This window comes from Silene latifolia, chromosome Y (genome assembly GCF_048544455.1).
Source record: "Silene latifolia isolate original U9 population chromosome Y, ASM4854445v1, whole genome shotgun sequence".
Lineage (NCBI taxonomy): Eukaryota > Viridiplantae > Streptophyta > Magnoliopsida > Caryophyllales > Caryophyllaceae > Silene > Silene latifolia.
In genome coordinates this window covers 24,963,914-24,979,012 of record NC_133538.1, presented here as the reverse complement: position 1 = coordinate 24,979,012, position 15,099 = coordinate 24,963,914, and positions in this window count along the sequence as shown.

The window sequence follows — 15,099 nt, the reverse complement described above, 5'->3', positions numbered from 1 at the left end:
CATTTTAATTTAATATTAATTTATTTGAAATAATAATAATTTGATAAAATATAATTTTATTTTAGTTTGAAGTAATGTAATCACTTTTGATAGTTTATAAATGTTTAAAAGTAATTTAAACTATATTTAAACCTTTTACTTTGATAAAATAGATTTCTGATAAAAGTCGTAATATTGGGATTTTCCCATTTTTTACGGTCGCTGGGTAAACAATTTTGGATATTGGGCATATGAGTACTTAATCTTTTAATAAAATCGTGTTTAAGAACTTTAATAGTCTCGGAAATCGCGTTCGACGAATATTTCTAATTACCGTCGAAGCAAACCCAAAACGTAAACAATTGACCACCCTCCCCATGCCATTTGGACCGGCTCCCCTCCCTCCATTTGTCTCCTCTTTCAATTTTCATTTCCTCCATAATTCAATTTCTCTCTTCCTTTCATCAAACAACCAAATTCCTCTCAAAATAACCTCCTTACAATCCCTAAAACCACCATAAATCCTTCATTTCTCCACCAATTTGCATAAAACTTATATATTTGGAATCCTCTCTTCAATCCTCATCTACTAGTAAGCTTTATTTTCATTTCCCCCAATTTCGTTTCGGGTATTATCTTTTTAGGGTTTCGAATTTAGGACTAATTTATGTGTTTTTGTTGTTCTTATAGGTGAAGAATATGAAGATGAGTTAGGAGACTCATATATTGTGGAATATGATGCATAATTTCGGTCTATAGGATCTTTCTCAAGTTTATTTTGCTCTCTTTCTAGCTTAAGGTAACTATTCCGAGTTACTCGACGAAATAATGTCACATTAGTGTTGTTTATGATGTGTTGGATGCTTATGTGATTAATAACGTGTTAACTTTAATTTTCACATGAATTGTTGTTGTTAAAGTTTGTTAAATATGTTGTTTTTCACATGTTAAGTGTTGAAACAGAATGAATATTGTTGAATGTTGCTTGAAAGGGATGTTGTATTGATGTTGGAACAAATTGCAAATGGAGACTTGTGTTGACCGAGAGAACCGAACCAAAACAGCTCGGTTCAGGCCCGGTTCAGGCCCAGTCTGACCCGGTTCATGGCCCGTTGTGTGGGTCGGGTCTTGGGTCTATTGTTTGATGTTTTGGGTCTTTTGTTTGCATATTTATGTATTTTGGTATTTTTGGCATGTGGGTAATCATTATTATGCGAGAATCTAATTGAATTGGATATTTTGTAAGTTGGAATATATTTCCTTATGTTGATAGTTTTTCACATGATAGAAATTGGAAATGCCATGAGAATGATATTGTGATGAATTTTGTGATTTGGGCCAAAGTAGGCCAAGACTCTAAGCTGGGCCAATTTGACCAAATGAGTTTGGTCAATCTAGATTTAAACCGGTCAGCCCCGATTTGACCGATGACCTGTCGCGGGACTAGGGTCGAGGATTTGTCTTTGAGTATGATTGTCTTTTCATATGTTGGTTGTTGGATGAATTTGTTGCCTTATACTTGAGTCTTCTTGCCTTGTTGCCATTTTAGATTGTTCTCATGAATTATGAGATTAACGATTTGCTGAGTTTTGGATTACTAATGAGATTGTGGATATTGTTGGATTGTCAGCTAAATTTACATTTTTGTAGTCTTTCACGAGGAAGGATGTTATCCTAGAGTCCTTGATTTGAGTATAAGTATTTATGTTGCCAGTTTGGACTCTTTGCCCCTCTTATGGTTAAGTGGGTGTCCTACTTGTCTTGGGTGGTGTTGGTATCTTAGACCATCGTCATAGATAGGCCCTTATAGTCTTTGACGAGTGTATATTCACCGCTTAATAGCCATTGTGTCTTAGCTTGGTGGGTTTATATCCAAGTTAGGGTATGACTTCCTGACGTACTCTTAGAAGTATGTAGTCAGCTTAAGTACTAGCCAACCCTTTGGTGGACTCCTTAGGGGTACTCATGTGTTGTTATCATGGGTCTTGGATGCGGTAGTTTTCCGCATGTCGCTACGTCTGCGCAGGTTTAGGACTAGGGTGTTTACCTTACCTCGTGGTATAGACTCGAGTTACAGAGTGACTATTGACTGTACTAGGAACTTATGCCTGTCTCTAGATATATTGTTCTTTCTTGTTTGATGATTCTATGAATCATAGAAAGTGAGATGCAAGCCGGCTATGGTTGATGGAGTTTGGATTCTTGGATGTTATGTGATTCACATGATAGTGTAGTATGAGTCGGTCTAGTATTCACATGCTAGGACTATGTGTTGTTATATTGTTGTTCACATGATAAGCACGATTGTCTAGCCTCTATATGCTAAGGCTATGTGTTATTCATATTCATATTCTTATGTTTACATGTTATATCAATTATGACATTTCGTGGCTGGGAGAACTCAGAGTTACTCCCCACTGACTGTGGCTTTCGTATTTGTATAAAATGCGATCGACAGGTATGGTGATGCTTATATGGGGTTCATGGACGAGCTAGCGAGCAAAGTAACCTTGGGACTTACTTAGATTTGGTTTTATTTGTAGAGACTCTTATACGAGTTTTTATGTCACATACATTTTAGGGACATATGTCTCCATCTTTACATTTGGTTGTATAACTTTGCTATTCGCGACTTTAGCGACGGTTATGTTATGAAACTCCTATTTAGACCTTGTATGTTTCGACACCCTTCAATTTGGATATCTTTATAACAGGTTCAAGTTTTAAAAATTACAGGTTTTTCCCCAAATGAACCTATTACAAACATATCCATGCAGTTTTATTCTAGAATTATGTGTTTACTTTTACGCTATGAATAAGGGTGTCACAAATACGGTCTCCCAACCGTCTCCCGTCTCCTCAACAACAACCAACAATCACAGCCGTCATATTACCCAATATACATGACAAGTAGAATAAATGCAAATACCACATAATATGATAATCACTGATTCATCCAATCCTCTAATCCAATATCATGTTATAATGCAAATGACTAATCAATGCCGACTCACTAAACCATATAAACATATTGAAACTGAGTAGGATTAACCTACCTCACAGCAAATCCGCATAAGCAAACCGTCACACAAGCTAGGCACGTCTCGTAAAACCGTCTCAGAAAACCCATTTCCTAAAATACGATAATAATACAAATACGTATAAATATACTCATCTAATCATACAAATATGTATAAATATACTAATACAATACGTATACCATTTCGTATAATATACTAATATATTTATACCAATACGTATAAATATACTAATACATTATACAAATACATATACGACTAAATAAATACGAAATTATTAATTAAATAAAACCCGACTTATACTATACACATCCCAACTCAAACCCAAAATACCACCACCACCACCGCTGACACCGTGGACCACCACCACTAGCCGTGGTGCCACGGCCAGCAGCAGCCACCCACGGCCCTCCACAACAACACTAACAAACACCAATAACACCACTCGTGCCACCCCTCTCACGCACAACCCAAAACCACCACGGCTGCCACCACCACGGCTGCCACCACCACCATGGTGCCGCCTTAACCACGGTGGGTCCAAGGGTGGCCACCATGCCGGCAGCCACCACCCACAACCGCAACAACAACCGCGACAATAACAACAACAATAAGCAACACTCGACATCCCTCTTTATCTGCCCTTTTTCGCCACCTACAGCCGCCCTCACGGCCACCCACAACAACCACTATACTCCCCTCTCTTCCCTCAACCAAGATCCGCCCAAAACAAGACCCAAACCAACCCGCAACAGCCCCAAAACCTCAGCCCTAACCGAGACACATAAATCCCCAAAAACCCCTTTAAAACCCACGGTCAAAGCCCTATTTGGGCGGTCAACGGCGGTCAAAGACATGGGTCAAGGATGAGTCGGGGTCAAGGCGGGTCAACGGTATGAATAAAATAATATAAAAGCTAGTGTAAGACGGTTTACCTTAAGATCTCAAGGCGGAGGGCAAAATACGGTCTTTCTCTTCCTTTTGTCTCTTTCTCTCTTCTCCCTTATCTTTTGTGGATTTTGTGGTGGATTACAATTGGATAAGGTTGGGTGGGTGAGGATAAGGGAGTATATATGTATGTGAGGATAAGGGAGTATATATGTATGTGGTCGGATTATAATACATGTATATTGTATTATTATTATTATTATCATTATTATTCCGTCTCAACATAACTTGTATAATTACAATAAAATATTATTATTTAATAATTATTAAATACGGAGTATTACAGTAGTCAACGAAATAAATAAAGAAAACCGAACACGATTGCGAAAACAAAGTTCTTTACATAGAAAATTTTGTCAAATTCGTAGAGCGTCTTACTAACATATAGATAAGCAATGTCTTTTACATAACAACTAAAATATTGAGTCAAGGTCGTAAGTTTCTATCCTAAGATAAAGGCTCAACATAAATACTAACCTAAGATAAAGGCTAACTTACTAGTATAGACATAACTAACCTAGAGGATGAATAGAACCACTACTTCCAAAATCATGCTCGTCGTCTGCAAAGTCATCTCTACGATGTGGAGTAGGGAAACCTGAGCACTAGCCCGGGGAAAAAAATGCCAGCATCTTACCCCAAGCCGCTTGCATGGCCGCCAACTGTTCGCTCTGGAGACGAACTTGTTCTTGAGTGTTACGAACTTGTTCTTGCATGAGACGAAGTTCTTCTTCTTATCTTGTCGTGCAACTCACTCACCTTCTCGATCATTTTCTATTTTGCTCATTTGCTCTTTGAGTTGAGCATTGGCATTTGCAAATTGAGCAACCATGCTAGGTGAGTAAGAGAAAGATCGACGAGTACTCTTGTTACAAGGAAGTTCATACCACACTTCGTCCCCCTTCTCTCCAGTCCCGAACAGTCTCGACTTCCTGTCAAAGCCCTCGGCAGCCTTGTAGTACGCTCGGAACTCGTCTGGTGCGTCTCCAGTAGGCGTTAGTTGACTCATTTGTTCCTTGTAAGCAGTCTGAAAAAACAACAAACAAGGAAGAAATGATATATATTTTAAAATTAAATACAATAAATATTACCGTTCTTTCTAAGGAAAATAAACATTAAATCAATTAGAAAAACTTACGTCTGTCTCAATAGCTCGAGGATTAACCCACTCACCCTTCTTGTTTTTCTTGTTTTTCTTGGTCTTCTCAAACAACTCGTACGGTGTGGGTGAATCACTCTGAACGTAACATAAAATCATAAATTGATTATATTCGACAATCATTAATATTAACTATTTGTTAAAGCAATAATTATAATACTTACCAACTCCTTGAAAGTATCGGAGCAACTCTTTCGGCCTAGAGTGAGGGTGCCCAATGCTTTCTAGTCTTTAACACCCGATCTTCTATTTGCCTTTTTTATTTTAGAAATTTTAGCAAATTCGGGATCTGATTTTCCTAGTCCTGAGTGTCTCCCACCAAGTGTGGGGGGACCCAATGCGGCTTTTTCTTTCCGTATTCGACAGAATTAATAAGGGAGGTAATCCGCCTCGTGACCTTCTTCTGCTGCTCATGCTTAGAATCATAGCCACAATCGACGGATTTCACATGATTCTATTTTAAAAACGGATTGTTAGTAATAGAAAAGTTGATCATCACGTTAATCAAAAAAGAAAATTATTATTAAAGTAAACAATAGGTAACTTTCAAATTACCTTAAAGTAAGTGTACATATTCATACGCTGTACATGGTTCGCCTCACTCCATTTGGTGAAGTACTCTGACCCCACGTTACGGGTGAACGACCAAGTGACATAAGCTTTGATCTGCGGGTCATCCCACTTGAAAAACACATATATATTAGAAAATAAAATATAATTATTTAAACGATATAATTTTCATGAAAGTAAAAAAATAAACACTTACCAATGACCTAGAGCAGGGACCTGTGAGAGAATCACATGCGAGTTCTCCTACTCCGTTGTTGGAATCGTAGCCTCCTCTGCGCCATCACTAGCATCCTCATTCTCCTCCTCACGACGAGATCCACCACCGCTACTCCCTACTATCCGTCGAAAAAAATGACCTGCCATAAACGCTAACTATAATGCCTTACCTTAGTAGTATACACCAAAAAAGTGATGGGCAGAAAGTGAATGACGGAAACCAGAGGCTGATGAGTAGTATTTTGGTAGCATTTTACCCCTCATTTAAACCTTATTTCGACTCGATTTTGCGTGTTTAATTGATTAAATAGCTCATTTTAATTACTAATTTATAATAATTAGTCGTCTTAATTACAATGAATAATTAGTCGGGTTTATATAATACTAGATTTCATGCCCGTGCGTTGCACTGTAATTTAATAGTGTTTTATGTTTATGTGAGCTGGCAAAAAATGGAAATCTTTATTGTAGAATAATAATTCTTGATTTTAGGGTTATTTAGTTCAAATAATCGAAATGAATTGAAATAGGAGGGAATATATTATCATACATATTTGCTAATTATACGCGTTAACCCACTGTGATGCTCATGTACTGACGAACTTGAGCATCTTTTTATTCTTGTTCTCAACATTATAGTTCTGTAAACCCAAGATAAACACATTAGGATGTGTTTTAAAAAACAAAAAACACACATTATAAAAAATGCTTACTACTTTAACCGATGGTAAACATCTCTTTTCTATATAGTACGGAGTGTGTAATACCCCGTATTTTATATAATCGATTAATCGGATATTATTATATATTAGTATTATACATTTTATATTGGTTGCATCGTAATATCGTGAATGTTATTAAGTCGGGTTTATATCGTATATGTTGAGTCGGGCTACATCACATTTTGTCTTTTGGGTCAAGAATTACCCATCTACATTTACCCAACGACCATACCCGTTTAACCCATTTGCCCTACCCGGAACATGTAACCACCATTTACCCTAAACCTAATCTAAGAGCCGCTCTCCCTCTCCCCTCTTTTCATTTTATCATTCATAAAACCATTTCTAAACCTAGAGAAAGGGGGAGGAAGAAGAATTGTCGAGCCTTTCATTTGATTGAAGATTTCTCATCGATTCCAACCTAATTCGATTTCCCTGTTTGTAAGTCGATTTCATTCCATTATTTATACTGTTTTAAAATGTTCGTCTTCAAAACGTTTGAAAAGAGAGTCCTATTTATTTGATATCTAGTTTATGTATATATAATCTCGTAGTCCAATTCTTTATGGTTTGTCCTAGGTGATTTATTTATGAACATGTCGCTGAAAAGTCCGTGAATCTAATTTGGTTGTGGAAAATGATTTGAAACCCTAATTTTTATGTCGATTCAGTTATGAGGCTTCTTCATACATCATCTTCGTATAGTCTAGATGATAATAGGATTTGGAATTACTGCAAAATAATGTTTTAAACTCGTTTTATGAATCAATACTTTTTATGCGACGGTTTCTGTCAGTTTTTTGAAATCAGTCTGAACACTCTTGATAAGTTTGGAATTTGAGAAACACACGTTAGATATAATTTGTAGCTAAGACTCATGGGGTTCCAATCCAATTGGCCGTGTATCAATTTGATTTTTCTGGAATTAGTTATGTATTTTATTCCGAGTCTGTCATGTGCTGGAAAATCAGGAAAAATCGTGTTTGTTCTTTAAGTTGATATTCCTATTAAGTTATGATGAGTCTAGGTTATGTGCATGATTATTTGATTGAGTAGGTGGTAATTATACATAATTATGTTATGTAGGTGATGTATATGTGAAAGATCATAATTGATTGCTTGTGTGCTTGGATTGCGAAAAGGTAGGGAAATACACTTGACTTATTATCGTTGTTGTTGAATTGTGTTGACTTGTTTGTGTTTCATATGACCAAACTGTGAACGTTGACGTGATTCGTGGTTGTTGATTCATGTTATGATTCATATCCTGGAATGTGCTTGATTGAATTGATCGTATTGAGTATATTATCACAACATTCGTTGAACGGCATGATTCTATGATTTACCAGTTCAATGATATACATATTGTGTTGCATTAATTTCTTGAGCATTCATATGCATTGGAGATGGAGGATGTTGTGGTGACGTGGTGTGGTGATGATGATGTTGTGATAAGGCCCGGGGCGGGTTCTGCAGACTTGCCCTGGTGTCCTCAGTGCGAATGGCGGATCGGCTACGGTCGATATATAGTCTACCGGGGATCGGTATGGCTGGGTTGTACGGGTTATGAGATATGAGTTGAGATGGAGGTGGAGGTGACGGAGGAGCATGCATATCATATTTTGTTGTTTCATTGTATTCCCTACTCAACCTCGTGGTTGACCCTGTGTATTCGTGAACACCTGTGATGACCCAAATATTGGCGAGCAGACTTGACAGGTTTATGAGATAAGATGGGAGCTTGATGGGCGTGAGACACTGGATCAGAAGACTTAGTAGCTAGATCATCATTTAGAAGACTTTCACTTTTATTTATGTTAGTTCTTTGTAATTTGATGTAAATGAGGTTTTGTAAAAAAGTTAAGTTAAAGAAATTATGTAATTTGCCTTGAAGTTTAATTTGTTATTCACTACCTCGGGAAGCCGAGATGGTAACAGTCCGGTTTATTAGGGAATGTCTTGCTAGAGGCTCCTTTATAAATCGGGGTGTTACAGAGTGGAAATAAACATTCAAGCACACATAAAATAAAAAAATCAATTAAAGAGACTATGTCTTTTGTATTGTGACTTGTGAGAATGCATATATACTAACTAATGATCGATAGTATTTGCATCCCCTAGATATGATTAATTCACTAGATGAAATCTCTAATTTCACCCCTCAAGTTCATGTGCTTTGTATATATCAACATTAGTACACTCTCTTCTACCTCTTTACCTGCTATGACGGTCGCCGCTAAACTCGTTGTTCAATATCGTAAGTCTTGGACGCTTGACCATGTTCCTGCCAGTTCTTCCGCTTTTCGCTTGAGGGCTTGTTTGGATTTACTTGACTCAAAGATTGATGTGTAGGAATTGTATAAGTAAAGCTCATATAAGTTATTGGCCCCCTTTATTTGGATCTTCAAACGCTCATCACCATCTAGATATTACTCTTCTTTTGAGCGGTCTATAATAAGTAATAATTCCAATTAGTGTATCACTTTTCATATTACTAGGAAGAAGATAATTTCAACAACTAGTGTATCACCCATTGACCCCTATGTTTCAATAACATCACAAAACAATAATGATCTCATTAATTAGCACGTAAATAAAATTAAAACCAACACAAATAATATAAGTAATGAATATTTTATTCAAATGTTATGAATTAAAAGAAGGGTTAAGTCTGATGTTAGAATGAGGCTAGCTCAATGTGATATCAAAAGTTGTAGTAACTCCGCCTTGACTTGGGTAAAGTACCTTCGAAGTAATTGAGTCTAGTCTTCGATTTGTTCGATGGATGTGTTAGAAGTTGTATGTATGGGACAATCTGATTTTAATGAGAACTTACATTTTCCCCAAAAAAAATAATCTCATACCCTAACAAATATTAGAATTACCAATTAATCCGGTAAGTAAACAAAGAGCTTGTATTTTGTGTACCTGCGCATTACAAACGATTCAATAATATCACAAAATGAACTAAAGTTAGAAAGAAACAAATGCTAAATAACTTTCAAGATTGACCAACATAGATCCAAGTTAGAATTAAAGTCTTTGAATATCAACTCCATGCAACTAAAAAAAAAAAAAAACAATGATGACGTTATGAAACAAATATTGAAGCGCACAAATAAGCATTGGTTAACTGAAAATACAAAACATATGCTGAACTCTTACCGCTACTTCTACACTCCTTATGGTATCGAGGAGTATACAATTAAAATAGGAATTTGTTATTCTCACAATCCGTTCTTCTATTATAATTTGTACCTGCACCATGATTTTATGAGAAACATCATATACTACGGAGTAGTAAAGCATAAAAAACTAAAAGAATCAAATATATAAATCTATATGGAACACAAAAATAAAAACAATGCAAAAATAAAAGAGAAAGGGGAAAAGAATAGTATGTATGAGGTTAAGAAAATCTGTCCTAAAATTATATGATTAACAAAATTAAAGGTACCTCCTTTAGCCATTTGAAAGAAGAAAAATAGAATCTACCTAGAATAATCAAAATAAAAACAACGATACTAAGAAAACTTCTTACCTTATTTGAAAGATGATCTAAAGCATGTGCATGTTATAAAACATATGTTGAACTCTTACCGCTACTTCTACACTCCTTATGGTATCGAGGCGTATACAATTAAAATAGGAACTTGTTATTCTCACAATGCTCTCTTCTATTATAATTGGTACCTGCACCATGATTTTGTAAGAGAAACATCATATACTACGGAGTAGTAAAGCAGAAAAAACTAAAAGAATCACATATATAAATCTATATGGAACACAGAAATAAAAACAATGCAAAAATAAAAGAGAAAGGGGAAAAGGATATTATGTATGAGGGTAAGAAAATCTGTCCTAAAATTATATGATTAACAAAATTAAAGGTACCTCGTTTAGTCATTTGAAAGATGAAAAATGGAATCTACCTAGAATAATCAAAATAAAAACAACGATACTAAGAAAACTTCTTACCTTATTTGAAAGATGATCTAAAGTATGTGCATGTCAAATCCAGGAGAGCCTTGCAACCTGAAAAATTCACAACAAAATTGATTAAACAACTGAATTAATTGGAAAGAAAAAGAATGAATTGATGAGAATTCACAATCCGTTATCATAGGAAATTAGGAAGCATGAGCATACACAACTCGGTTATTATAAAACTCAATCTTTTTGTAATTTACTATATCTCTTATCTTATTTTATTAGCTCAAAAAAATCGGTTATTATAAAACTCAATATTTTTGTAATTTACTATATCTCTTATCTTATTTTATTAGCTCAAAAATAATTATCTTCAACTAAGTTAATTATTGAAAATAAAAATCGCGTTTTAGAAAAATTGGACTCTCAAAGTGCCTGAAAAAAGCCTCTTATATATATATATATATATATATATATATATATATATATATATATACTAGATTTCATGCCCGTGCGTTGCACGGTTACTAAATAGTGTTTTGTTTCTAAATGAGTTTAAAATTATGCATAGTAGAGTTTGTAAGAATTTTAATATTCTCATCCAACCCAAAGGTAACACTTGCTTTTTGACACTATTCATGGTCGTAGAGAATTTTTGATATTATTCTTAATATATAAGACAAAATATAGTCATTTGAGATTTTGTTTGATTTATCTTCTTAAATGCTATAAGAATGTCAAATTTTTATAATTTTTAATAATGTGTAATTAAACATATTCACGCGGCAAAACGTGTCTCAGCAAATGTGATAAAGCAACTGCTTAGAACAATTTAACCGTGCGTATACTATAGTGTGTGAGCTCTACACACAAATTCTCATTATAGACGGACACTATCCGTCTATACGTATAGACGGATACCATTATCCCTCACAAAATACCTATTTGCCATAAAGTGGAAAGCACATGAGGGGTGCCCCACCTTGTCCCCCCTACCCATTTTATTAGAGGTCTTTACCCGTCTGTTCGCCCCACCCGTCTATACCAAGACCTATTGGAGCTCTATATTACACAAAATGGACATGATCATTTTAATTTGCACAAATTATTGTATGGGACTGTCTTATAGCATAAGACCAGCCCATAATCCAAAAGCCAAAACAATTACTTAAAGCTCCCTTTTTTTAATCAAATAACCAAAAGTCCTTAATATACTTGTAAAAAAATATTTTATTTTGATAACCTAAAATTTTATATTAATAAATTGTATATTTAAATATGTTAGTTTTTATCATAAAATATCGTGTTGTTAAAATAAAAATAGAATACTAATTAACTTAGAGGTGTTATTTTTGGGCTTCTCTCCTTTTGGGTCAGTCCTATGCTATAGGAAGGTCATGTAGGAGAGTTGCTGTTTAATTTGTGTGTTTCCACACTATATTGGGCTTGGCCCAATTAAAATAGAAAGTTAAAAATAAAGAAAATCTATACTCCTACATTAGGAGATTGACATTAGATATTATACTCCATAAATAAATAATATTCCAGCAAGTTTTAAAATAGGACCGTCCTATAGTATAGGATGGTCCCAATAGAAAAGTTTAGCCCAATAAAAAGAAGTCGAGTCGCACAATATAGAAACGTCAGAACTCTTTATATGTTGGCCTTTGGCATTACAAAAGCCAACGACAACTCAACTCCGTCTCCTCCACCCTGACCATTCACTATCCTATCTGGCCATCTCCCACCATTTGATTTTATAAGCAATAGGCTAAACAGAGTCTTGATTGTATCTCATTTGAAAATTTAGGATTCAAACTTAGCGTTGAAATTAGGATTGAATTTAGGATACAATTAAGACTCTCTATTCAAACTTTTTGATAGTTAGTAATTGTTTTAATTGAATTTCTAAGTTTTACAGTTGATAACCTTGAATTTTAAATTGAAAACTAAGTTTTAAAACCAAACCATTAACCATAGTTAATACCCTCTAGTCTTGCTCAAAAAATAACATCACTTGCTTATCTTGCTTGGTTCACTCAAATCAAGTGATTCTAATTGGGGATCGATCTTTTTGAGTTTGTCTATGACTCGTATCATGCTCACAGCCTACAATAACCAATGAGAAACCCGAAACCAACACCTAAAAGTCCTTAACGAACCAAATATATATTCTGGTCACGCACTCGAACACAATATTTACTGAACAAAAAGACATCGTCATATTGTCGAAAGTGACCTTCCACTATAATCTCACGCCTAACTTCCTTATATCCTTGGTTACATCCACAATTCTACACGGCACATACTACATATAAACTCGATCTGTAATACTACGGATTTATTAAGTTGTATACTCGACCGAGTAGAGCCTACTCGGCCGAGTAGTGTTAATTGTGGAGTTTGTTTTGGTTCTGCCAAGGAATACTCGGCTGAGTATGGAGAATACTCGACCGAGTATAGGATACTCGGCCGAATATAGCTTTACTAGACTGAGTATCCGGTCTGGCGAGTGTTATTTTAGCGGTTTGATGCGGGAGTGTTTAGGGTTATTTTATATTCAACGTCAGTTTGTAAAACGTCATTTTCAACACTAATCATTTTACGATTACTTTAATCACTCCTTAATCATCCCCTAATCTTGTTGTGTGTGCAAATCGTCGTGGTCCTTACGTGTAGTCTCTTATTCTACTTTTGGTAAGTTTCATTCCCTTCTCATTTGTATTCTTTTGGGGTTACTGTATATATGGAATTGGGGAAAATGGGGGATAGTGCAATGTGTAATTGTGTTAGTGGTTATTGTATAGGAGAAGACTTCATAGAGGAGCCTTTCTGATTGTTCATTTTCCGTTCTACTGTTGATTGCTAAGGTAGGGTTTTCCCTACTCAGTTTATTGTTCATTGTTTAAGATATGATTGTTTTGTAACTATTGTTATCTGCTGATCATCGGAGTGTGGGCGTTGTTGTGACGGTGTTGGTGTGGAGATGTTGTGACAGCTGTGATGCTGTGTGTTTGTGATTGTGGTGGAGTCACTTGCATGAGTGGCTTCATACCCTAGTTCGCCCTCCGTGGAACCCGCCACGGGAGGGGATGTGCACATTAAGGGACAGCGATTGTTAGTCGCTCATTGATGAGCTGGACTAGGTGGGATCGGCTGCGGTCACCCACTGGCGGCGAGGATTACCTGTTGCGATAGGTAATCTGGCAGGGCTACACACTTCGGTGCGTAGTCGGTTACTGTGTGAGATCGGGAGACTGGGGTTGGAGGATGATCGGTTTGGTTACCGTGTTTGTTTGTCTTATAGTGATTGAGTAATACCGACCCGTTGTTGTTTGTGGAATCTCTTGTGATCCATTCGGGGATGGTGAGCGGACTTGACAGTATTGCTATTGGTGAGCTTGGGCGGTCATGGGAGAGTTGTCATCACCGGTCGTAGCATCACTGTCCGAGTCTTAGTTTGATTTCTTAGTTGTCAGACATTTGTTTTGTTTTATTGAAACAGTTTGGGATTTGGTTGATGTAAACTTTATACTTTATGGTACTTTAATAAATGTGCTCATTTCAGACGCTTTTGATATGTACTAACCTCGGGCAACCGAGATGGTAACACACTTTCATGGTAGGGTGGTCTTGGTAAGGCACCTTGGTATGAGGAGGTGTTACAAAGTGGTATCAGAGCAAAAGATTCCGGCACCTAAACAAATGAATCTAATGAACTTAGGGAGTCTAAATAAAATGAACCCGGGGAGAGTTGTTTGGAGCTACCGCAAAGACTCGGGAGACGTCCCGGAGTCGCAATTTGGCCCTCATTAACTCGAGCCGGTCACATGGGAAGTGTGTTGAGAGTTGTGTTTTATATGTGTATGTATGTGAAGATTCATGGTGATAATAAGTGATGGTTTGAAATTTGTATGTGGAATTTGTAAGTATGGTGAATGGAAAAGTAGTAGAAGGGACGGGTATGTGAAATTTGGTGAAGTGAATTTAGCATGTGAATGATTGGTATGATTGTATGTTTATAACGTGGCATTTAAGTTCCTGTTGTTATATGTTTGTTGAGGGAATAGAAAGCATGATAGGGGACTTGTACTGTTTTAACCCGTATTTGGTATGGCTCGGCCGAGCAGGGCAGGTATTCGACCGAGTAGGGAGTACTCGACCGAGTAACAAAGCACTCGACTGAGTGTTGTTTGGCAGTGAGTAGCAATGGCTACTTTATGTGTTCACTCGATCGAGTAAGTAGGTGTACTCGACCGAGTAGTGACTACTCGGCCGAGTATTTTTTATACTCGACCGAGTATGCGATCTGGGTATTTGACGTTGGATACTAGAGTCGATTACTCGACCGAGTATCTGGGATACTCGACCGAGTAGTCATTACTCGACCGAGTATAGTCTTATACTCGGCCGAGTGTTCCTTTGGCGGAAGATTGATACATTTTGAGCCGTAGGCTTTTGTGCTTACGTTTCTTTGTTTCTTATCAGCTCAAAATGCCGCCCAGAAGAACCCCGCACAGATCCAAGCTTCTGAGAT